The 24,136-nt window shown below is 49.2% G+C and overlaps 1 protein-coding gene across 2 annotated transcripts in view; it reads left to right on the top strand.

Moving 5' to 3' along the window:
- LOC144609927 (carbohydrate sulfotransferase 3-like) overlaps positions 1-24,136 on the top strand; it is a 104,077-nt gene that overhangs the window by 25,318 nt on the left and 54,623 nt on the right. The gene's annotated exons all lie outside the window — the stretch shown is intronic.

Below are 24,136 nucleotides of genomic sequence, written 5' to 3'. Positions count from 1 at the left end.
GGCCGGTACAGATCTGGTCCTCGACCCCAAATTCCCATTGGATTCACAGGAGAGTGTCGACTGGTGCGTGCTTAATGCATCCTTTATACTGCGGCCTCTGGCTGCGCTCCAGAGCCTTATTTACAGCACGGCAGAGTGGAGTTCTGCACATAGATGCTGGAATGCTGGCTATGTTTTAAAATAAACAATAGAAATATCAATAACTTGTGACCTTACAGAGCCTCGAGTGTGTCGAGATGCCCCCTTCTTGCCTTGACGGAGGTTTATCAGTGTGCGAGGAATAATGTTCCCCATGTTGGGGGAGTCCAGAACCTGGGGTCACAGTTTAAGAATAAAGGGGAGGCCATTTAGGACTGAGTTGAGGAAAAACATCTTCACCCAGAGAATCTGTGGAATTCTTTGCCACAGAAGGGAGTGGAGGCCAATTCACTGGATATTTTCAAGAGAGAGTTAGATTTAGGTCTCAGTGCTAACGGAATCAAGGGACATGGGGAGAAAGCAGGAACTGATTTTGGATGGGAAAATAACTGCAGATGCTGGTAGAAATCGAAGGTATCACAAAATGCTGGAGTAACTCAGCGGGTCAGGCAGCATCTCTGGAGAACATGGGCAGATGACGTTTCACAGAGTGCTGGAGTAACTCAGCGGGTCAGGCAGCATCTCTGGAGAACATGGATAGGTGACGTTTTGGGTTGGGGGTGTTTCTTCAGACGGGATCAGGAGAAGACTAGTTGTGTTGTATAACCGGCCACATTAAAAACAATTACATAGCAGAATCTGTTTAATGTTAAAAATCTCTGTTTTGGTTGTTTTTGCAATTGTTTGAAGTTTATATCTTTTCACAGATTTTTGCATGGAGCTATCCACCTTTTATAGGAATATAGTTTGTTTGAATAAAGTTGATTTTGGACATTTTGACAAAAAATTGATGCCTGAAGTTATTGCATTTCTAAGTACTTTCTCATGGCACCTTTTTTCAAATATTTTTGTTTCATTTATTTTGACCAATGAAATAAAAACAGACACAGGCGTTGCACTGCATTTAAAAGGGAAATCTTTTCATTTACTTAGATCAATGAAGCTAACACAAACACAATCAATTCACGGTATTGAAAGGCGAACTCTTATCATTTCTTTCTATCAATTAAACAAAACAAACACAACCTACTGCAATGCATTGATTTTAGATTTAGAGATACAGCACGGAAACAGGCCCTTCGGCCCACCGAGTCCGCACCGCCCAGCGATCCCCGCGCATTAACAATATCCTACACACACTAGCGACAATTTTTACATTTACCCAGTCAATTAACCTACATACCTGTACGTCTTTGGAGTGTGGGAGGAAACCGAAGATCTCGGAGAAAACCCACGCAGGTCACGGGGAGAACGTACAAACTCCGTACAGACATAACATAACAAAACTTTATTGTCACTCGGCACAACACCAAACGAAATTTCAGCAGTCACAGCAAAAAAAGAAAAGAACACAGGACACCCGACCCCAACACAAACATCCATCACAGTGACTCCAAACACCCCCTCACTGTGATGGAGGCAACAAAACTTCCCCTCTCCTCCCCCCGCACCCACGGACAGGCAGCTCGTCCCCTACCGAGGCAACCGACACGCACAGCCCCCGCAAGGGGATGGAAGGCCCCCCGGCCGAGCCGCACCGGGCACTGAAACGTCCCGCGGCCGCACCGGGCGATGTTAAGTCCAGCGGGCACCGAAACGTCCCGCGGCCGAGCCGCACCGGGCACTGAAACGTCCCGCAGCCGATCCGTACCGGGCACTGAAACGTCCCGCAGCCGAGCCGCGCCGGCGATGTTAAGTCCAGTGGCCGAGCCACACCGGGCACTGAAACGTCCCGCAGCCGAGCCACACCGGGCACTGAAACGTCCCGCGGCCGAGCCGCACCGGGCACTGAAACGTCCCGCAGCCGAGCCGCGCCGGCGATGTTAAGTCCAGCGGCCGAGCCGCGCCGGGCGATGGAAGGCCCCGCGGGCGAGCTGCGCCCCGGGGAAGAGACCTAATAAAAGAAAGGTTTCCCCCGCCCCACCCCCCCCCCAACACACCCACCCCCACCCCCAACACATACACAGCCAAAAACAGAAACAAAAACCATCCCAACACCGACACAAACAAAAAAAAAGAAAAAAAGACAAACAGACTGCCAGAGAGCCGCAGCCGTTAGGCGCAGCCAACTCCTCCCGTAGTCAGGATCGAACCTGAGTCTCCGGCGCTACATTCGCTGTAAGGCAGCAACTCTACCGCAAACTCTTATTTCTTTCTATCTATCAAATTTTATTTATCAATTTATTTATTACTATCAATGAAACAAAACAAACACAAGCAGTTCACTGCATTGAAAGGCAAACTCTTATCATTTACTTCTATCAATGAAACAAACACAGACACAAGCATCTCACTGCATTGAAAGGCAAACTCTTATCATTTCTTTCGGTCATTGAAACAAAACCAACACAACCAATGCACTGCATCGAAAAAGAAGCTCCTTTGGGAGGGTGTGGGGGGGCACTGAAAAGGGGCTTGGGTTGTGGTCCTTTGGGGGCTCTCTTCCTGGAGTGGTGGACCTCTGCTTGTGGAGTGCGGCGTTTGCTGCTGGTCTTCCGACCATGCCATTCTGCCATGGTACGCTGCCTAGTTCGGAGTTGTAGTAAGTGCAGAGATGTCAGCTGGTGTGACCTGACAGGGTCGTAGCTTGTCGAGGGTGGAGGTAGGTTGGCTTCGGTTGTTGTAGCTTGTCGTAGTCCCTGTCGTAGGTGGATGTCCTCGGTCTCGAAGACTGGGTCGCCGGTTGTCGGCAGCTTGCCGTCGCCTAGGTGGTAGATTGTCGTAGCTTGTCGTGGGCATTGTCCTTCCTACCCAAACCCAAACCCATCCCCTCCCCTTTCTGCGTTCCGCAGAGACCGATCCCTCCTTAACTCCCTGGTCCACTCGTCCCTTCCTACCCAAACCACCCCATCCCCGGGCACTTTCCCCTGCAACCGCAGAAGATGCAACACCTGTCCCTTTACCTCCCCCCTCAACTCCATCCAAAGACCCAAACAGTCTTTCCAGGTGAGACAGAGGTTCACCTGCACCTCCTCCAACCTCATCTATTGTATCCGCTGCTCCAGATGTCAACTTCTTTACATCAGCGAAACCAAACGCAGGCTCGGCGATCATTTTGCTCAACACCTTCGCTCAGTCCGCCTTAACCAACCTGATCTCCCAGTGGCTGAGCACTTCAACTCCCCCTCCCAGTCCCAGTCTGGCCTTTCTGTCATGGGCCTCCTCCAGTGCCATAGTGAGGCCCACCGGAAATTGGAGGAACAGCACCTCATATTTCGCTTGGGCAGCTTGCAGCCCAGTGGTATCAACATTGACTTCTCCAACTTTAGATAGTTCCTCTGTCCCTCTCTTCCCCTCCCCCTTCCCAGTTCTCCCTCTATCTTCCTGTCTCCACCTATATCCTTCCTTGGTCCCGCCCCCCCTGACATCAGTCTGAAGAAGAGTCTCGACCCGAAACGTCACCCATTCCTTCTCTCCCAGAGAGTTGTGAATCTGTGGAATTCTCTGCCACAGAAGGCAGTGGAGGCCAATTCACTGGATGTTTTGAAGAGAGAGTTAGATATAGCTCTTACGGTTCTTAGTAATAATATTTTAGCTCTTAGTGGTAATATTTATCTCTAAACTACTGTGTTCAGAGCGAAATCAGATGATCTGCTCACTTTCATATAATGTGGTTTGTGGGATCGACGTTTTGTGTAACTTTCCCAGGCAATAATAGGTCATGCAACAAAATGTTCACGGATGTCCAAAGACAACAAAGGGAATATACAGTTCAAAGTCCTTGGTATTAACCGCAACATTCATTCGTCAAAGGCCTTTAATGCTTTGTTTATCTTGTTTAGTATCCTACACGCACACTAGGGACATTTTCCACTTATACCAGCCAATTAACCTACAAACCTGTACGTCTTTGGAGTGTCTTTGCAGTTAAGCATCACAAAACAGCACCTCATATTTCGCTTGGGCAGCTTGCAGCCCAGCGGTATGAACATTGACTTCTCCAACTTTAGATAGTTCCTCTGTCCCTCTCTTCCCTTCCCAGTTCTCCCTCTGTCTTCCTGTCTCCACCTATGTCCTTCCTTTGTCCCGCCCCACCTGACATCAGCCTGAAGAAGGGTCTCGACCCGAAACGTCACCCATTCCTTCTCTCCTGAGATGCTGCCTGACCCGCTGAGTTACTCCAGCATTTTGTGAATAAATACCTTCGATTTGTACCAGCATCTGCAGTTATTTTCCTACACTACTTGTCCTGGGGGGAGTCGTAGACATTGTCGTAGGGTTAAAAAATTCTACGTTTCTCGGCGATCTGCCACGGCTTTTGAGAGTCGCCGGCAGTCGGCTTAAAAATCGCCGAACTAGGACAGGCCCTTTGCAATCTTGTGTCTGGGTGGGGATAGTGAGTGGGAGGGCGGAACTAAGATGGATTCGATAACAAGGATGACAACATTAACGTTTCATAGATTTGGCTATCCAGGAGCAAAGTGGGGGCATGGAATTAGACCACGGAAACCTGGAGCTTGGGTTTAGCTTAGTTTTCTTAGAGACACAGTGGCCCTCTGGCCCACCGAGTCCCCATGCCGATCAGTGATCACCCGTGCACCAGTTCTATCCTACACACGAGGGACAATTTATAGAGGCCAATTAACCTGCAAACCTGCACTTATTTGGAATGTGGAAGGGAACTGGAGAACCCAGAGAAAACCCTTGTGGTCGCAGGGAGAACGCACAAACTCCGTACAGGCAGCAGGACGGCAGTCACAATCCTGGGCCTCTGGCGCTATCAGGTGGCAACTCTACCGCTGCACCACCCTGAGGTTCTTGAGGACCAAAGTATCTCAACGCCATGGTTCCGAGAACTTCTCCCGGTGCCCTCGTATGAATATTCAGAAAGGCATCCAGCATCATCAGAGACCCACACCACCCTGGCCACGCTCTCATTTCACTCCTGCCATCGGGTAGAAAGCATAGACAATAGGTGCAGGAGGAGGCCATTCGGCCCTTCGAGCCAGCACCGCCATTCAATGTGATCATGGCTGATCATCCACAATCAGTACCCCGTTCCTGCCTTCTCCCCATACCCCCTGACTCCGCTATCCTTAAGAGCTTTGTCTAGCTCTCTCTTGAAAGCATCCAGAGAATTGGCCTCCACTGCCTTCTGAGGCAGAGAGTTCCACAGATTTACAACTCTCTGAGTGAAAAGGTTTTTCCTCATCTCCGTTGTAAAGGCTATAGGAGTCTGGAAAACATGACCTCCAGGTTCAAGAACATCTTCTGCCCAACAACCATCAGGCTGAACACGAACTGCACGAGACGAACTCAACTATGACCGCTCTTGGTTGCACTAAAGACGTTGGGCTTTTTGGAAAAATAATTGGGCTTCTGACTTTAGATTTTTGTTGTGTTTATTGTGCTATTCTTGAGCACTGTGATTACACGCCCGTTATGCATGTCACAAGTGCCAATTTCATTGTTTCCATTGTCTGTAGCTGTGATAATTAAACAACTCTTGACTCTTGAATTTTAACAAAGACTAGCAGGAGGGTTTGAGGGGTGGATGGGTGGAGGGGAGTCAGTATCGAACAATATTACATTGGTGAATGGCCGTGGGATTATCGTGTTGTGGCAAGGTAGACTCGATGGGCCAAGTGGCCTCATTCCACTCCTGTGAATTAAGGCTAAGGCTGACCATGGGTGATGCATGCTGGGTGTTGGCTGCATGCTCCAAACCTCGGCTGGAGCAGCGTGGATGTGTGGGTCGGATGCAAGCCTGGGCGATGTCATATGGAGGACAGGCTGTTGCCCATGCAGCACGTCCCCCCCTCTCCACGTCGCTGATCGATCCAAAGGAACAGCAGAGCCGTTACAGTTTGGCACCAGAACGAGCTGCCAGAACGAGGTTGTGGACAACGACGAACTGCCTTGGCGACTCCCGACTCCGGATTTCTCTTGAGGTTTACTCCTGGAGCCTTTTCCATGACTGGGTGTGGCCACAAGGCAGTGGAGGTTTTAGATCAGAGTGTTCCCTCTCCTAGACGGGCTGCCTTCCCAGGCTGACGAGCCTCATCTGCCCGAGACTCATGGGGGCTGGAGCCTCTCCCTTCCCGTCTGCAGCACCCGCCCACTGCGGCCTTCATCCATCCGCCTTCCAAGCCGTTGTGACGCTCCACTGAAGTCAGCCGTCACCCTCCGCCTGTTCCACCGTTGAGGTCTTGGTTGGATCGCTCTTTGTCAGGGACCTCCCCCTCCACCTTACCGCCATGGGTGACCCTACCAGGAGCGTAGCTCCAGACGGCATCACTCTCAGGATCTCAGGACCACACGAGCTTCTCCACCACGACAAGGTGACGACCCACGGTTAAGTCATGTGACTTATGGACATAAACTCTGGTGGACTCCCCCAAAGTAGTGGCTTGTAGAGAATGTTATCAAACGGGGTTTGTAGAAACAAGGAACTGCAGATGCCTGTTTGCAACAAAAAAAAAGACGCAAAGTGCTGGATTAACTCAGCAGGTCAGGCAGCATCCCTGGAGAAAATGAACAGGCTGCATTTCATGTTGGGGCTCGTCTTCAGACTGGTTCAGCAAAGAGGGTTGTCTTGTTTCAGCTTGGGATTCCTTAAACCGATGGAGAACTTTAATGAATTAGAAACATAGAAACATAGAAAATAGGTGCAGGAGTAGGCCATTCGGCCCTTCGAGCCCGCACCGCCATTCAATATGATCATGGCTGATCATCCAACTCAGTATCCTGTACCTGCCTTCTCTCCATACCCCCTGATCCCTTTAGCCACAAGGGCCACATCTAACTCCCTCTTAAATATAGCCAATGAACTAGCCTCAACTACCTTCTGTGGCAGAGAATTCCACAGATTCACCACTCTCTGTGTGAAAAAAACGTTCTCATCTCGGTCCTAAAAGACTTCCCCCTTATCCTTAAACTGTGACCCTTTTTTCTGGACGTCCCCAATTAAACTGCTCCATTCCATCAGATCAGTTGCCTTTGTGGCATCACTAACAGATCTCGTGCGGCTCGGTGGCACAGCGGTAGAGTTGCTGCCTCCCAGCACCAGAAGCCCGGGTTCGATCCTGACTACAGGTGCCGTCTGTATGCAGTTTGAACGCTCTCCTTGTGACCCTGTGGATTTTCCGGTTTCCTCCCACTTTTCAAAGACGTACAGATTTGTAGGTTGATTGGCTTCGGTAAAAAAACTTGTCCTTACCGGCGGCACGGTGGCGCAGCGGTAGAGTTGCTGCCTTACAGCGAATGCAGCGCCGGAGACTCAGGTTCGATCCTGACTACGGGTGCCGTCTGTATGGAGTTTGTATGTTCTCCCCGTGACCTGCGTGGGTTTTCTCCGAGATCTTCGGTTTCCTCCCACACTCCAAAGACGTACAGGTATGTAGGTTAATTGGCTTGGTAAATGTTTTTTTTAAAAATTGTCCCTAGTGTGTGTAGGATAGTGTTAGTGTGCGGGGATCGCTGGGCGGCGCGGACTCAGTGGGCCGAAAGGGCCTGTTTCCACGCTGTATCTCTAAACCTAAATCTAAAATCTATCGTGTTGGATAGTGCCAGTGTATATAGGTGATCACTGGTGGGCACGGACTCGGCCAGCCAAGGGCCTGTTTCCACGCTGTATCTCTAAGCTAAACCAAGCTGGTCTTTTCCATATTAAAAAACGGACACAAGGTGCTGGAGTAAGTCTGCAAGTCAGGCAGTATCTCTGGTGAACAGGGTTTGATGACGTTTTGGGTCAGGACCCTTCTTCAGACTGAGACTGACGAAGGGTCCCGACCCGAAATGTCGCCGATAAACATTGAATCTGAAGAAGGGTCCCGACCCGAAACGTCACCTATCCATTTCCCCCAGAGATGCTGTCTGGCCTGCTGAGTTACTCCAGCGTTTTGTGTCTATCTTTGGTATAAATCAGCATCCGCATTTAATTTTTATTACTTTTAAAGGCCAATTGGTTAGAGTTCTGGACCAGCTTGTTCCAGCGAGGACCAAAAGTAAGGTTCGATTTATTCACAAAATGCTGGAGTAACTCAGCAGGTCAGGCAGCAACTCGGGAGAGAAGGAATGGGTGACGTTTCGGGTCGAGACCCTTCTTCAGTCTGACCCGAAACGTCACCCATTCCTTCTCTCCCGAGATGCTGCCTGACCTGCTGAGTTACTCCAGCATTTTGTGAATAAATCGATTTGTAGCAGCATCTGCTGTTATTTTCTTATACCAAAAGTAAGGTGGCGTTTCTGGTTCTTCAGACTCAGTGCTAACAGGTGATGTTCATGAGTCTGAAGACGGGTCCTGACCTGAAATATCACCTATTAACATTGAGTTTGAATTGACCTGAATTACTCCGGCACTTTGTGTTTTTTTTTGTGACCCAGCACCTGCAGTTCCTTGCGTCTCCTTTGGCCTCTCCTCTCTCCCATTGTTCCTTTTAGCCGTGTGAATCCTTGTTTCAGGAAGTGGGAATATTAACACAAAGATCATCTTGCCCGAGCCCCGAGAAGAAAACCCTTTCATGCAGGTCGAGCCGGGTGAGGGAATTTTGATTTATTTGCACCCATACAAACTCTCGCTGCAGCAGTTGTACAAGTAACATCTGTCTGCATTTTATTGCAAGTCATTTTCTCGACTTGCAATTAGTTTTGGGAATGGCAAGGAAATATGGGCTTAAAAAAAAAAGACATTCATGAGATTCAATTAACCTTTGCCCACGAGACTAGCATTCTCCCTTTTGCAGCTGTGTTTTGTTAATAAACCTAAGTCCTCATCATTCATCACACTCAAGATAGCGAAGCCCAATATTTACCATAAATCCAATGTACTTCAAGCGTAAACTAACAAAAATTTAAAACTATTGGCAAGTGTTTGCTAAAATATTGCAACTTCCTTCAACGGGTCAAAAGATGGGCGGCAGTAAGACACTTTAACGGTTGTTATTCTTCCTTGCTTGGATATTCTGCACACTCTGTACAACCTTGCAGCTGAGAAGCTTGTCTTGTCAATGGCTTGTGTAAGTTGGGCCTCTTTACAATGTAGAAACAGGGAATTGCAGATGCTGGTTTACAAAGGAAGACTCAAGAGTGCTGGAGTAACTCTGAGTGCTGGAGTAAGTCAGGTGGCCTCTCAGGAGAACATGGATCGGTGACGTTTCGGGGTTGGGAACTTTCTTCAGACTGATTGTGGGGGGGGGGGAGAGAAAGCTAGGAGAACGGAGAGGCAGGACAAAGTGCCACCGATTCCACACCGACCCGCGATCCCCACACATTAACACAAGGCTACACACACGAGGGACAATTTACACTTATGCCAAGTGCACAAACCCAAGCCAATTGACCTGCGAACCTGTACGTCTTTGGAGTGTGGGGGGAAACCGAAGATCTCGGAGAAAACCCACAGGGAGAATGTGCAGACTCCGTGCAGACAGCAGCCGTAGTCGGGATCAAACTTGGGTCTCCGGGCAGCAACTTACAGCGAATGCAGCGCCGGAGACCCGGGTTCGATCCCGACTACGGGCGCCGTCTGTACGGAGTTTGTACGTTCTCCCCGCGACCTGCGTGGGTTTTCTCCGAGAGCCTCGGTTTCCTCCCACACTCCAAAGACGTGCAGGTGTGTAGGTTAATTGGCACGGTGTGTGTGTAGGATAGTGTTAAGTGTGCGGGGATCGCTGGTCGGTCGGACTCAGTGGGCCGAAGGGGTCTGTTTCCGCGCTGGATCTCTAAACTAAACTAAACTCAAACCTGTAGTGGAAGCAAGTCGCTGCTAAACCCCAAGGAGTGTGGGAGGAGGAGGAGGAGACAAAAAAGATCAGCCCTTGGGCCTGAGCTTTACATCAATAGTGTTAGGTGTAGTTTTAGGGAAAGGGGTTTAGGTTTAGGTTTTTAGGTTCGGGTTTTGGTTTTGGTTTAGTTTTGGTTCAGTTTAGGGATACAGCGTGGGAATAAGCCCTTCGGCCCACCCCTGCCGACCAGCCATCACCCCTGCACGAGTTCGATCCTGCACACTGGGGACGATTTACAGAAGCCAATTAATCCATGAACTCACGAGTCTTTAGAGCGTGGGAGGAAACCGGAGCACCCGGGGAAAACCCACACAGGTCACGGGGAGAACGTACAAACTCCATACAGACAGCACCCGTAGTCAGGATCGAACCCGGGCCTCTGGCGCTGTGAGGCAGCAACTCTACCGCTGGGCCACTGTGCGCATAATTTTAATCAAAAGACATCTGTTGTCAAAATGTGAATTCCCAAATGTCCAAAGCTAGGTGGGAAAGTGAGTCTTGAGGTGTAAATGTATTTGAACAATGGGACAGATGGTTATATTTGGACCACACAGTCAGAACATGTGGTTGTGCACTGTGGTATTACAAATACTTTTCAAACAGTGACAGACATTGCAGATGCTGCCTGGCCTTTTAATGTGGACATTAAGGAACATTTGCACAGGTACATCATAGGAAAGGTTTGGACATGATATGGGACAAGCGCGGGCAGGTGGGACTAGTGTAGATATGATGGCTTGATTGGCCTGGGCAAGTTGGGCCAAAGGGCGTGTTTCTGGGCTGTATGACTCTATGATCCACTGACGTCAATAGTCAATGCTGCTTTATTTATCATGTAAGCAAATGCACATGATAATCTGCAGTTATTACTCATGCGGGCACCGACATTATCCTCTCCTTGCCTGGCCATCTCTGTGTCCCGGGGCGCCTCCTGCAGCCGACCTTGAAGGCCGACCTGTTTCAGAGATACAGCGCGGAAACAGGCCCACCGGCCCACCGCGTCTGCACCAAGCAGCGATCCCCGCACCTTAACACTATCCTACACACACTAGGGACAATTTACACTTGCACCAAGCCAATTAACCTACCAACCTGCACGTCTTTGGAGTGCGGGAGGAAACCGAAGATCGCGGAGAAAACCCACGCGGTCACGGGGGGGACGGGGGGGGGGGGGACGTACAAACTCCGTACAGGCAAGCACCCGCAGTCGGGATTGAACCCATGTCTCGGGCGCTGCAAGCGCTGTAAGGCAGCAACTCTACCGCTGCGCCACCGTGCCGCTCGAAGATGCTGGAGGCATTACCCGGGTTCACCCTCCCGCTGGCTTTTGCTCCTTGTGTCCGACTTGTCCGACCCCCTCCCGGATATGCAGTCTGCCAAACCTTCGGGCAGGTTCCCGATCCCGTCCGGCGCTAAGCCTTTGCGCGTGGTCCCGACAGCAGGCCATTTTATTTCTCAGGATCCCAGCATCTGCAACTCCTCTTGTGCTGAGAAGACAGTGAACATCTGGCATCGTTTGGAGGGGCAGCATGGACACAAGCTCTCCTGTCCACTGAGTCCACGCTGATCATTGATCACCTGCTCACACCAGACCTATGTTATCTCACTTTCTCAACTAGGTAGGGGCAATTTTACATTGGGCCAATTAAACCAACAAACCCGCACATATTTGGCATATGGGTTGCCACTTCCTCACTCCCAAATACAGGACAAGGTGACATCACCGCCCCGGGCCCCACGTGACCTCACCCAGCCAGCGGCCGCCATTGGTGGAGCGGGAGCACGTGGCCGCTGGCTGGGTGAGGTCACGTGGGGCGGTGACGTCACCCTTTGTCCCTTATTTGGGAGCGAGGAAGTTGGCAACCCTACTAATACGGGACAAGGGTGGTCCCGTACGGGACAAGCCAATTTAGCCCAAATTATATGGGATGTCCCAGCTAATTCAGGACAGTTGGCAAACCGAGGGGAAACTGGAACACCTGGAGGAAACCCACGCGGTCGCAGGGAGAACGTGCAAACTCCACACAGACAGGAGCCGAGGTCAGGATTGTATCCGGGTCTCTGGCGCTGTAAGGCAGCAACTCTACCAGCTACACCCCTGTGCTGTAGTGTGATGCACTGAGACATCTTGTCCTCTTATCTCTTCTCTTTCACGATGCTGCTTATAACCTACTACTTCGACCAAGCCTGTCCCTCATGCTTTTGTTTTGTGAAGCTTAACTGCAAAGACACTCCAAAGACGTACAGGTTTGGAGGTTAACTGGCTGGTATAAGTGTAAATTGTCCCTGGTGTGCGTGTAGGATAGTGTTAATGCGCGGGGATCGCTGGTCGGCACAGACCCGGTGGGCCGAAGGGCCTGTTTCTTGCGCTGTATCCCTAAACTAACCAAAATAAACACAGCATTAAAGGCGTTTTACGAATGTACGTGGCAGTTGATACCAAGGACTTTGAACAGTTCGAAGTCTTAGGACACCTTTGTGGTCTGAGGACATCCGTAAACATTTTGCTGCATGATCGATTATCATATTATATCATATATATACAGCCGGAAACAGGCCTTTTCGGCCCACCAAGTCCGTGCCGCCCAGCGATCCCCGTACATTAACACTATCCTACACCCACTAGGGACAATTTTTACATTTACCCAGCCAATTAACCTACATACCTGTACGTCTTTGGGGTGTGGGAGGAAACCGAAGATCTCGGAGAAAACCCACGCAGGTCACGGGGAGAACGTACAAACTCCGTACAGTGCAGCACCCGTAGTCAGGATCGAACCTGAGTCTCCGGCGCTGCATTCGCTGTAAAGCAGCAACTCTACCGCTGCGCCACCGTGCTGCCACCATTGCTTGGGAAATGCAGCAGCTAATTAATGCAAAACAAGATCACACAAACCATATTATATGATAACGAGGAGACCATCTGCATTCACTCTGAACAGGGTGGTTGACAGTTAAATATCAACCAGTAGGACAGGACATAATGATGGACTGAGCTTATATTCACTGGAATTTGGAAGGATGCGAGGGGATCTTATGGAAACTTATAAAATTCTTAAGGGATTTGGACAGGCGAGATGCAGGAAATATGTTCCCGATGTTGGGGGAGTCCAGAACCAGGGGTCACAGTTTAAGAATAAGGGGCCTGTCCCACTTAGGCGATTTCTTAGGCGACTGCCGGCGACTGTCAAAGTCGTAGCAGATCGCCGATATTTTCTCTTCCCTACGACAATGACCACGACAATGACCACGACAATGACCACGACAACGACCACGACAATGACCACGACAATGACCACGACAATGACCACGACAATGACCACGGCAATGACCACGACAATGACCACGGCAATGACCACGGCAATGACCACGACAATGACCACGACAATGACCACGACAATGACCGCGACAATGACCACGACAATGACCACGACAATGCCGAATTAGGTCGAGATTACACCGTCTTCGGAAACATCGCTAAATTCCCACGCTGTTAATGCTTCTCCTGCGTCCTAATTTTCGCTGAAATCACTGACAAGTCAGTATTTACTTGAGATTTTTGAAATATAACATCTTGCCCGGGTTACTTGAAAACCAAGCTTCACGGTAACAAGGCATAAACTGGATTGACTTCCAGTTTACTAATAGCAGTATTAAGAAATTTAATTTAAAAAGTGGTTAAATGGATTTTTGTGCGGAGTGTGGGCATTCTTTGAAAATGTACGGGAGATGCATATCTGGTTTCTGGGTTGCATATCTGGGTTGGGAGCCCACTTTAAATGTAATGGCTGATGGCCATTAATATCGTGAAAATTCCCACGCTTACCTGACCGTCAAACTGTCGCCTCCAATCTACCTGTCAAATGTCCTGACGGTAAATAAATTGGTTAAACACAAGTATTTTATGGTATCTTCAAATGACTTTACTTAATTTAATATTACGTGCTTCTAAATGCATCTGAGAGAACCTAGCAAACCTGGGGACAGCGTGCGACAGACAGCGCCCACAATAAGCAACGATACCTGGCGACAAGCCAGCTGTCGCCGAGAAATTTCATACCGTTTGATTTCTCAGTGACACGTCGAGATCCACTATGATTATCATATCATCATATCATCATATCATATCATATCATATATATACAGCCGGAAACAGGCCTTTTCGGCCCTCCAAGTCCGTGCCGCCCAGCGATCCCCGTACACTATCCTACACCCACTAGGGACAATTTTTACATTTACCCAGCCAATTAACCTACATACCTGTACGTCTTTGGAGTGTGGGAGGAAACCGAAGATCTCGGAGAAAACCCACGCAGGTCACGGGGAGAACGTACAAACTCCTTACAGTGCAGCACAGGATCGAACCTGAGTCTCCGGCGCTGCATTCGCTGTAAAGCAGCAACTCTACCGCTGCGCTACCGTGCCGCCCGATTCTTTGAAGACTCCTCACGATCATGCCCGTGAAACCCCGGCGAACTGTTGGCGACAGCCTAGTCACCGGCAGTCGTCTTAAAATCGCCTAAAGTGGGACAGGCCCTTAAGGGGTAGGTTATTTAGAACTGAGATGCGGAAAAACGTTTTCACCCAGAGAGTTGTGAATCTGTGGAATTCTCTGCCACAGAAGGCAGTGGAGGCCAATTCACTGGATGTTTTCAAGAGAGAGTTAGATATAGCTCTTATGGTTCTTAGTAATAATATTTTAGCTCTTAGTGGTAATATTTATCTCTAAACTACTGTGTTCAGAGCGAAATCAGATGATCTGCTCACTTTCATATAATGTGGTTTGTGGGATCTACGTTTTGTGTAACTTTCCCAGGCAATAATAGGTCATGCAACAAAATGTTCACCGATGTTCAAAGACAACAAAGGGAATATACAGTTCAAAGTCCTTGGTGTCAACCGTAACATTCATTCGTCAAAGGCCTTTAATGCTTTGTTTATCTTGTTTAGTATCCTATACGCACACTAGGGACAATTTCCAGCCAATTATACCAGCCAATTAACCTACAAACCTGTACGTCTTTGGAGTGTCTTTGCAGTTAAGCATCACAAAACAGTACCTCATATTTCGCTTGGGCAGCTTGCAGCCCAGCGGTATGAACATTGACTTCTCCAACTTTAGATAGTTCCTCTGTCCCTCTCTTCCCCTCCCCCTTCCCAGTTCTCCCTCTATCTTCCTGTCTCCACCTATATCCTTTCTTTGTCCCGCCCCCCGATATCAGTCTGAAGAAGGGTCTCGACCCGAAACGTCACCCATTCCTTCTCTCCCGAGATGCTGCCTGACCTGCTGAGTTACTCCAGCATTTTGTGAATAAATGCCGTCGATTTGTACCAGCATCTGCAGTTATTTTCTTACAAAACGAAAGTTGCTACCCAATGAGGGACAAGCTTGGTCTAAGTAGTAGGTTATAAGCAGCATTAAGAAATAGAAGAGACAGGATATGGGGAGAAAGCAGGAACGGGGTATTGATTATGGATGACCAGCCGTGATGATATTGAATGGCAGTGCTGGCTCGAAGGACCGAATGGCCTACACCTACTTCCTATGTTGCTATGTTTCTATGAGAGTCAACTACCTCCCCGATCCATTGTTCTTCCCCAGTATATGGCCATGATGTACATGGAAGATTATGAACCACTATCTTTTCACATGGGCAAGGTCTAACAGTGAGCTTCCACTACCCTTAACTACACAACACACAGGACAGGTTTGGAGGCATATGTGCTAAAGCAGGCAGGTGGGACTGGTGTGGATGTGGCGATTTGGTTGGTGTGGGTAAGTTGGGCCGAAGGGCCTGTCTTCATGCTGTATGACTCTATAAGGTCATAAGGAATAGGAGTAGAATGAGGCCATTCGGTCCAACATCTACTCCACCATTCAATCATGGATGATCTATCTTTCCCTCCTAACCCCATTCTCCTGCCTTCTCCCCATAACTTCTAACACCTGTATTAATCAAGAATTTATCTATCTCTGCCTTAAAAGTGTCCACTGACTCGGCCTCCACAGCCTTCCATGACCAGATTGGTGCCTGGGTTAAACAGTAGTCGTTCCTTGATCACCTTGGGCTGTATGTTTACCTCTTGTCTCAGCACCTCTCTCTCTCTCTCTGCTCATCAATCCATCCCATTGACTGGATCTGCTCGACATTCAGCGTGTGTGGTCCCAAATATTTGCCTGAACCTCGGACCGCTGGATAGCTGTTGGACACCCTGCGTGGTGCTGATTCTTCAGGTCGACGTAAGGAACGCCACAAACAGGCCAAACGTTGTTCCCCAACAGAGCTCCGCACATTCGAAGAGCGGAAGGCATCAACTGGGCTCGTCAAGTGGAACCCCTGCCTTTAACTCACTGACTTGTTGGTCCAAGTTCCTCCCCACAGACCAGTACAAATGTGTTTTTTTAAATCAAAAAATTTATTCAATTATTAAAACTAATATTTACAACATAATAAACCGAAACAGACCCCACCACTATAATACAAGACAAACAAATATACTAAATTAACTGCTGTACAACTTTGTTACAATCCCTGTCAAGGATGCATTCAACTCCCCGCGGTGCCCAGCGGTCCCGGAAATCCCCCAGGGTGCCCGTGGACAGCGCGCGGCCCCTCTCCAACACCACCCGGGCACGGACGTGACCCCGGAAAAGGGGCAGGCAGCCGGCTCGGGCAGAGCCACCAATGCTTTTATTGGTAGTCCAGTAAAGATGCCATCTTCCCGATAATTAAACTCCAGTGCCCTCTGCTCTCTTACAAGCAAAGATACCAGAGGAGCAAGATGAACCACTCCGTTGAAATCGCCTGTACTGAAGTGTAGTACGCAAAGGAGCGCAACGTCCGCCATTTTAGTAAGCAAAACCCGCCGTTCGCGATGCCTCTCGCAGTGTAATCAGTGTTTTGGGGGAACAGTGATGATGCCATAAAAATGCAGAATATATCTCATCTATCAATACACAGATTTTTGTTATTTTAAAAAAAAATGTTTCTGCAAGTTTCTGCTTACTAAAATGGCCGCCGTGACGTACTGCTGTTTTTAGGGTCGAGTGGCCTATCTTGCTCTGCTCTGTTATCTTTGCTTAGAAGGATGTGACTGATGTCCTGGCCAAACGTGTGTCTCTGGATAGAGGTAACGTTGCTGGAATAACTCCGCGGGTCAGGCAGCGTCTTTGGAGAAAAAGGATGGGTGACGTTTGGCCGGAGGCCCTAAAGGATGGCGGGCGATGGGGGGGGGCGCTGAGAATGAAGGGGGGGGCATGGGGGTCCTGCGAGAGCCAACAGGAACCCGGCATTGGGGGGACCACCGAGGCCGAAGAGGGCCCATTTGGGGTGGGGGTGGGGGGGGGGGGAAGCGAAGAGGAACCATTTGGGTGGGGGTGGGGGGGGGGGGGGGGATGAAGAGGGACTATTTGATCAACATTGAACACCTTGTATAAGAAAATAACTGCAGATGCTGGTACAAATCGAAGGTATTTATTCACAAAATGCTGGAGTAACTCAGTGGGTCAGGCAGCATCTCAGGAGAGAAGGAATGGGTGACGTTTAGGGTTGAGACCCTTCTTCAGACTGATGTCAGGGGGGCGGGACAAAGGAAGGATATAGGTGGAGACAGGAAGATAGAGGGAGATCTGGGAAGGAGGAGGGGAAGAGAGGGACAGAGGAACTATCTAAAGTTGGAGAAGTCGATGTTCATACCACTGGGCTGCAAGCTGCCCAGGCGAAATATGAGGTGCTGTTCCTCCAATTTCCGGTGGGCCTCACTATGGCACTGGAGGAGGCCCATGACAGAAAGGTCAGACTGGGAGTGGGAGGGGGAGTTGAAGTGCTCGGCCACCGGGAGACCAGTTTGGCCAACGCGGACCGAGCTCGGGTGTTGAGCGAAGCGATCGCCGAGCCTGCGCTTGGTTTCGCCGATGTAAATAAGTTGACATCTGGAGCAGCGGATGCAATAGATGAGGTTGGAGGAGGTGCAGGTGAACCTCTGTCTCACCTGGAAAGACTGTTTGGGTCCTTGGATGGAGTTGAGGGGGGAGGTAATTGAACACTTTGTAACTTTGTTGGAGCCTTATACTCTTGGCATACTTTGTGTTCGGTGTACAAAGCAAAGAATTTCACCGTGCCGTGCCACGGGGGATAATAATGCATAATTCCTTCAGTTATTTGGGTTGCAACCCTTCTTCAGACAAAGCTCTGAAGGTGATGAAGGGTCTAGACCTGAAATGTCACCCATCCTTTTTCTCCACGGATGCTGCCTGACCCGCTGAGTTGCTTTTGTTTCTGCACGGCGTCTCTCGGGGGCAAACCACCACTCACCACCGTCTGTAGCCCCTTACATTGCACAACCTTAATGGCGTGTTTCCTGCACACAGCGGCCATTGACTCAGTTGAGGTTAATTTAGAGACACAGCGCGGAAACAGGCCCCTCGGCCCACCGGGTCCGCGCCGACCAGCGATCCCCGCACACTAACACTATCCTAGGCATACTAGGGGACAACTTTACCAAGGTAATTAACCTGTCAGCCTGAACGTCTTTGGAGTGTTGGAGGAAACCGGAGCTCCCGGAGAAAACCCACGCGGTCACGGGGGGAACGTACAAACTCCGCACAGATCAGGATCGAACCCGGGTCCCTGGCGCCGTGAGGCAGCAACTCTACCGCTGCACCATAAGGTTGCTGCCCTCGGGCAGCACGGTGGCACAGCGGTAGAGTTGCTGCCTCACAGCGCCAGGGACCCAGGTTCGATCCTGACATGGGGTGTTGGACTGTGCGGAGTTTGTACGGACTTTTGAACATTCAGTTGTCATGAAGGATGTTGTACAAGTTCATTTATCCTTAACAAGGCTCTGATATTGCACTAATAGCCGTGATTTAAAATTTGTAATCGAAAGTCAAGCCAGTGGGGGAACATATACGAAAAGGATGCATATTGCTCTGGCAGCTGTAGCCATTCTCTATAAGGTCTTGTTTCTGCCACTGTTTGTGTAGTTGGGGTCACACTGGTCTGGCTAAACCAAACATACAGACCAGATATTGCAACATAGGCAGCTTGTCCTCCCTTTCGCCCGCATCGAGCTGCACTTGATCAAGGGATGTGTGTCGCCAATTAAAATGTTACACCGTCTCTGGTGAATGAATGGGGCTTTATTAGTGCTTGGCTGTGCAGCGTGGAAGTCCAAGACTGACTTATTGTATGCTACTGGAGAGATACAGTATGTTTACTGCCTCTCAATACTGCCTGTCAGTGGGTAACGTTCATCCCTCTGACTCCAGCACCTTGTGGATCCTTGTTAAGGTCATAAGGAATAGGAGCAGAATTAGGCCATTCGGCCCATCAAGTCCACTCCGCCATTCAATCATGGCTGATCTGGGTGTCCTAGTGCATCAGTCACTGAAAGGAAGCATGCAGGTACAGCAGGCAGTGAAGAAAGCCAATGGAATGTTGGCCTTCATAACAAGGGGAGTTGAGTATAGGAGCAAAGAGGTCCTTCTGCAGTTGTACTGGGCCCTAGTGAGATCGCACCTGGAGTACTGTGTGCAGTTTTGGTCTCCAAATTTGAGGAAGGATATTCTTGCTATTGAGGGCGTGCAGCGTAGGTTTACTAGGTTAATTCCCGGAATGGCGGGACTGTCATATATTGAAAGACTGGAGCGACTAGGCTTGTATACACTGGAATTTAGAAGGATGAGAGGGGATCTTATCAAAACATATAAGATTATGAAGGAATTAGACGCGTTAGAGGCAGCAAACATGTTCCCAATGTTGGGGGAGTCCAGAACAAGGGGCCACAGTTTAAGAATAAGGGGTAGGCCATTTAGAACTGAGATGAGGAAAAACTTTTTCAGTCAGACAGTTGTGAATCTGTGGAATTTTCTGCCTCAGAAGGCAGTGGAGGCCAATTCTCTGAATGCATTCAAGAGAGAGCTAGATAGAGCTCTTAAGGATAGCGGAGTCAGGGGATATGGGGAGAAGGCAGGAACGGGGTACTGATTGAGAATGATCAGCCATGATCACATTGAATGGCGGTGCTGGCTCGAAGGGCCAAATGGCCTCTTCCTGCACCTATTATCTATTGTCTATTGTATCTCTCCCTCCTAACCCCATTCTCCTGCCTTCTCCCCATAACCTCTGACACCTGTACTAATCAAGAATCTACCTCACTTTGCTTAAAAAAATCCACTGCCTTCTGTGGCAAAGAATTCCACAGATTCACCACCCTCTGACTAAAATAATTCCTCCTCATCTCCTTCCTAAAAGTAATTCCTTTAAATCTGAGGCTATGACCTCTAGTCCCAGACTTTCCCACTAGTGGAAACGTCCTCTCCACATCCACTCTATCCAAGCCATAATGCCAAGACCAATTTTTATCTACCTGCTCATATCTCATGGGCATAATGTAAGCCTTGTTCTTGCAGCAGTACCACAGGCTCATAGACTCAGCCAATGCATAAAAAAACCCCAACTTAGATTACACATAGAGTCGACAAGATAGTAAAAAGAAAAGACTGTGTGCAAAAGAAAACAAGATATTAGCACAATTTGTGCACAATTAGCACGATGCACAATTTGAACACAAGTCCCTGATGGTGGAAGAGATAGGGTACACTGCAGCGGTAGAGTTGCTGCCTCACAGCGCCAGAGACTGAGGTTCAATCGTGACTACGGGTGCTGTCTGTACGGAGTTTGTTCCTTTCTCCCCGTGACCGCGTGTGTTTTTGTCCAGTTCCTCCGGTTTCCTCCCACACTCCAAAGACCTACAGGTTTGTGGGTTAATTGGCTTGGTAAAATTGTGAGTTGTCCCCAGTGTGTGTAGGATGGTGTTAATGTGCGGGGATCACGGGCAGGGGTGGACTCTGTGGGCCGAAGGGCCTGTTTCCGCACTGTATCTCCAAACTAAACTAAACTGAAGGTGGTTTGTAAGTCAGTCATTCTATCTACCTTCTTTGGTAGGTACATAAGACTTGAAGAACTGGACTGGATTCCCCACACAATAAACATTGTTAGAAGTGAGAATTGAGTATAGATGTTGGGAGGTCATGTTGCTGTAATTCAAGACGTTGGTGAGGCGGCATTTCGAGTATTATGTTCAGTTCTAGGAACCATGTTATTGAAAAGATATTGTCAAGCATGAAAGGGCGCAGAGAAGATATAAGAGGATGTTGCCAGGACTCGAGGGCCTGAGCTATAGGGAGAGGTTGAGCAGGCTAGGGCTCTATTTGTTGGAGCGCAGGAGGATGAAGGGTGATCTTCAAGAGGTGTACAATTCATGAGAAATAGGTCGGATAGACACACAGGGTCCCGTGCTCAAAGTAAGGGAATCGCGAAACAGAAGACATAGGTTAAGGTGAGGGGGGAGAGATTTAATTGGAACCTGAGGGGTGACTTATTCACACAAAGGGTGGTGAGTGTATGGAACGAGCTGCCAGAGGAGGTAATTGGGGGCAGTTTCTATCACAACGTTTAAGGAACATTTAGACAGGTACATGGATAGGACAGGTTGTGAGGGATATGGGCCAAACGCAGGCATGTGGGACTAGTGTAGATGGGGCATGTTGGCCGGTGTGGGCAAGTTGGGCCAAGGGGCCTGTTTCCACGCTGTATAACTCAAAGTAGCAAGGCCTCAAAGGTGATGATGGGAAATAGCAGATGTGAAAGTCACCATGAATATGCATATTAAATATTTAATTCTCAACATAATCCAGTCATACCTTGGACAGTAAATGGAAAATCAAAATTAACTGCAGATGCTGGGAATCTGAATTAAAAACAGATACTGCTGAAAACTCCCAGCAGGTCGGGCAGCATCTGTACAGAGAGAAGCAATTCATGTCCTTCCTTAAGCTAGGGTACTGTCCTATTCATCTCCACCCCATTGCAGATATTGGACTTATGCCTGTAAAACCGATGCGCTACAATGATGAGAAAGTCAGCCATTCCTTCTCTCCTGAGATGCTGCCTGACCCGCTGAGTTACTCCAGCATTTTGTGATACCTAGAACTATCTTCTGCACTCGGTATCTGCTGAATATCCAGAGGTATATTCTGCATCCTTTGTGCTATTTATTGTAATCGAGTTTGACTTTAGTTTAGTTTAGTTTAGAGATACAGCGCGGAAACAGGCCCTTCGGCCCACCGAGTCCGCGCCGCCCAGCGATCCCCGCACACTAACACTATCCTACACCCACTAGGGACAATTTTTTACATTTACCAAGCCAATTAACCTACATACCTGCACATCTTTGGAGTGTGGGAGGAAACCGAAGATCTCGGAGAAAACCCACGCAGTCACGGGGAGAACGTACAAACTCCGTACAGACAGCACCTGTAGTCGGGATCGAACCCTGGTCTCCGGCGCTACTTTCGCTGTAAGGCAGCAACTCTACCGCTGCGCGCACCGTGCTGACTTGATGCTTTTATGTATGGCACATCTGATGTGCTTGGATGGCAGCATGCAAAATAAAGCTTTTCACTGTATCCCGATGCACTTGACAGTAACAAACCTAATGGGAACCTGAAGGGCAACCTTTTCGCAAGGAGAGGGTGGTGGATGGATGGGACGAGCTGCCAGAGCAAATTGTTCAGGCGTAACAACATTTAAAATAGTGTGGACGTACACTTGGATAGGAAAGGTTTGGGGGAATGTGGGCTCCCTCCCTCCCTCCCTCCCTCCCTCCCTCCCTCCCTCCCTCCCTCCCTCCCTCCCTGGAGATGGGCACTGTTATTGGTCAGCATGATGATTTGGGCTGTTATCAGGTAACTGAGCCATCCTACCAACAATGAGAGAGCGGTCCTGAGCTACCATCTACCTCATTGAACTTCCCCGGACTATCTTTGATCGGGTTTTACAGGACTTTGTCTTGCACTAAACGTCATTCACGTTATTCCCTCTGTCATGTATCTGTGTACTGTGGATGGCTCGATTGTAGCAAGTTCGTGTGGGCGGAGCAGAATCAGGCCATTCGGCCCATCAAGTCTACCCCTCCATTCAATCATGGCTGAGTGGCTGATCTATCTTTTCCTCTCAACCCCATTCTCCTGCCTTCTCCCCATAATCCCCTGGCACCTGTACTAATCAAGAATCTATCTGTCTCTGCCTTAAAGATGTCCATTGACTTGGCCTCCACAGCATTCTGTGGCAATGAATTCCACAGATTCACCACCCTCCCACTAAAGAAATGCCTCCTCATCTCCTTCCTGACGGAACGTCCTTTAATTCTGAGGCTGTGACCTCTGGTCCCGGACTCTCCCACTAGTGGAAACATCCTCTCCACATCCATTCAATCCAGGCCTAATAATTTATTCTAATATATTCTAATGTATTTAATACAGTCATAGTCATAGAGTGATACAGTGTGGAAACAGGCCCTTAAGCCCAACTTGTCCACACCAGCCAACATGTCCCTGAACTACACTAGTCTCACCTGCCCGCGTTTGGTCCGTATCCCTCCAAACCTGTCCTCTAAATACTCAAATCATTTAGAGTCTTTCCGCTGACTGGTTAGCATGCAACAAAAGCTTTTCACTGTACCTCTGTCCACGTGGCAGTTGACTAAACTTGGAACTGAAAGGCCTGTTTTTGCGCTGTGTGACTCCAAGTCTGATCGTGGCTACAGGAGCTACCTCTTGAAGCCCATTACATCAGCCTTCAAGATCTGCCGTAGGAAGGAACAATAGTTCTCCATTCGGTACCTCGGGAAGCTATTCACTCACAGTCTGAAGAAGGGTCTCGACCCGAAACGTCACCCATTCCTTCCCTCCAGAGATGCTGCCTGACCTGCTGAGTTACTCCAGCATTTTGTGTCTATCTTCGGTTGTCATGGATACGAGAGTGTGAAACTCCTCACACGACAGATAGAGGCAGTGGAACAATAGATACACCTAGGGTTGCCAACTGTCCCGTATTAACTTGGACTAAGTTGGTTTGTCCCGTACGGGACTGCCCTTCTCCTGTATTAGGCCCGGGGGGCGCTGTAGGCCTGGGCACGGTAGGCCCGGACAATGTAGGCCCGGAGGCCTGGGCGTCGCCTAACGGAGGTTGCATAGCAACCCGCCTCCCGACCCGGGAGGCCGCCATTGGCAGAGCGGGAGCACATGGCCGCTGGCTGGGTGAGGCGGGGCGATGACGTCACCCTTTGTCCCTTATTTGAGAGTGAGAAAGTTGGCACCCCTAGATACACACGGCCATGTAAAGGTCTGCCAGTCAGCAGGAACTACACATTGGCGCTTTGAGTTGTCAACCTCTTTCAGATTTTGCTTTGGAGCTGAGCTGGAGTGA

This window comes from Rhinoraja longicauda, chromosome 35 (assembly GCF_053455715.1).
Source record: "Rhinoraja longicauda isolate Sanriku21f chromosome 35, sRhiLon1.1, whole genome shotgun sequence".
In the NCBI taxonomy this organism is placed as follows: Eukaryota; Metazoa; Chordata; class Chondrichthyes; order Rajiformes; family Arhynchobatidae; genus Rhinoraja; species Rhinoraja longicauda.
Note: the sequence above shows the minus strand (reverse complement) of the source record. Positions and strands in the feature narration are given on the sequence as shown.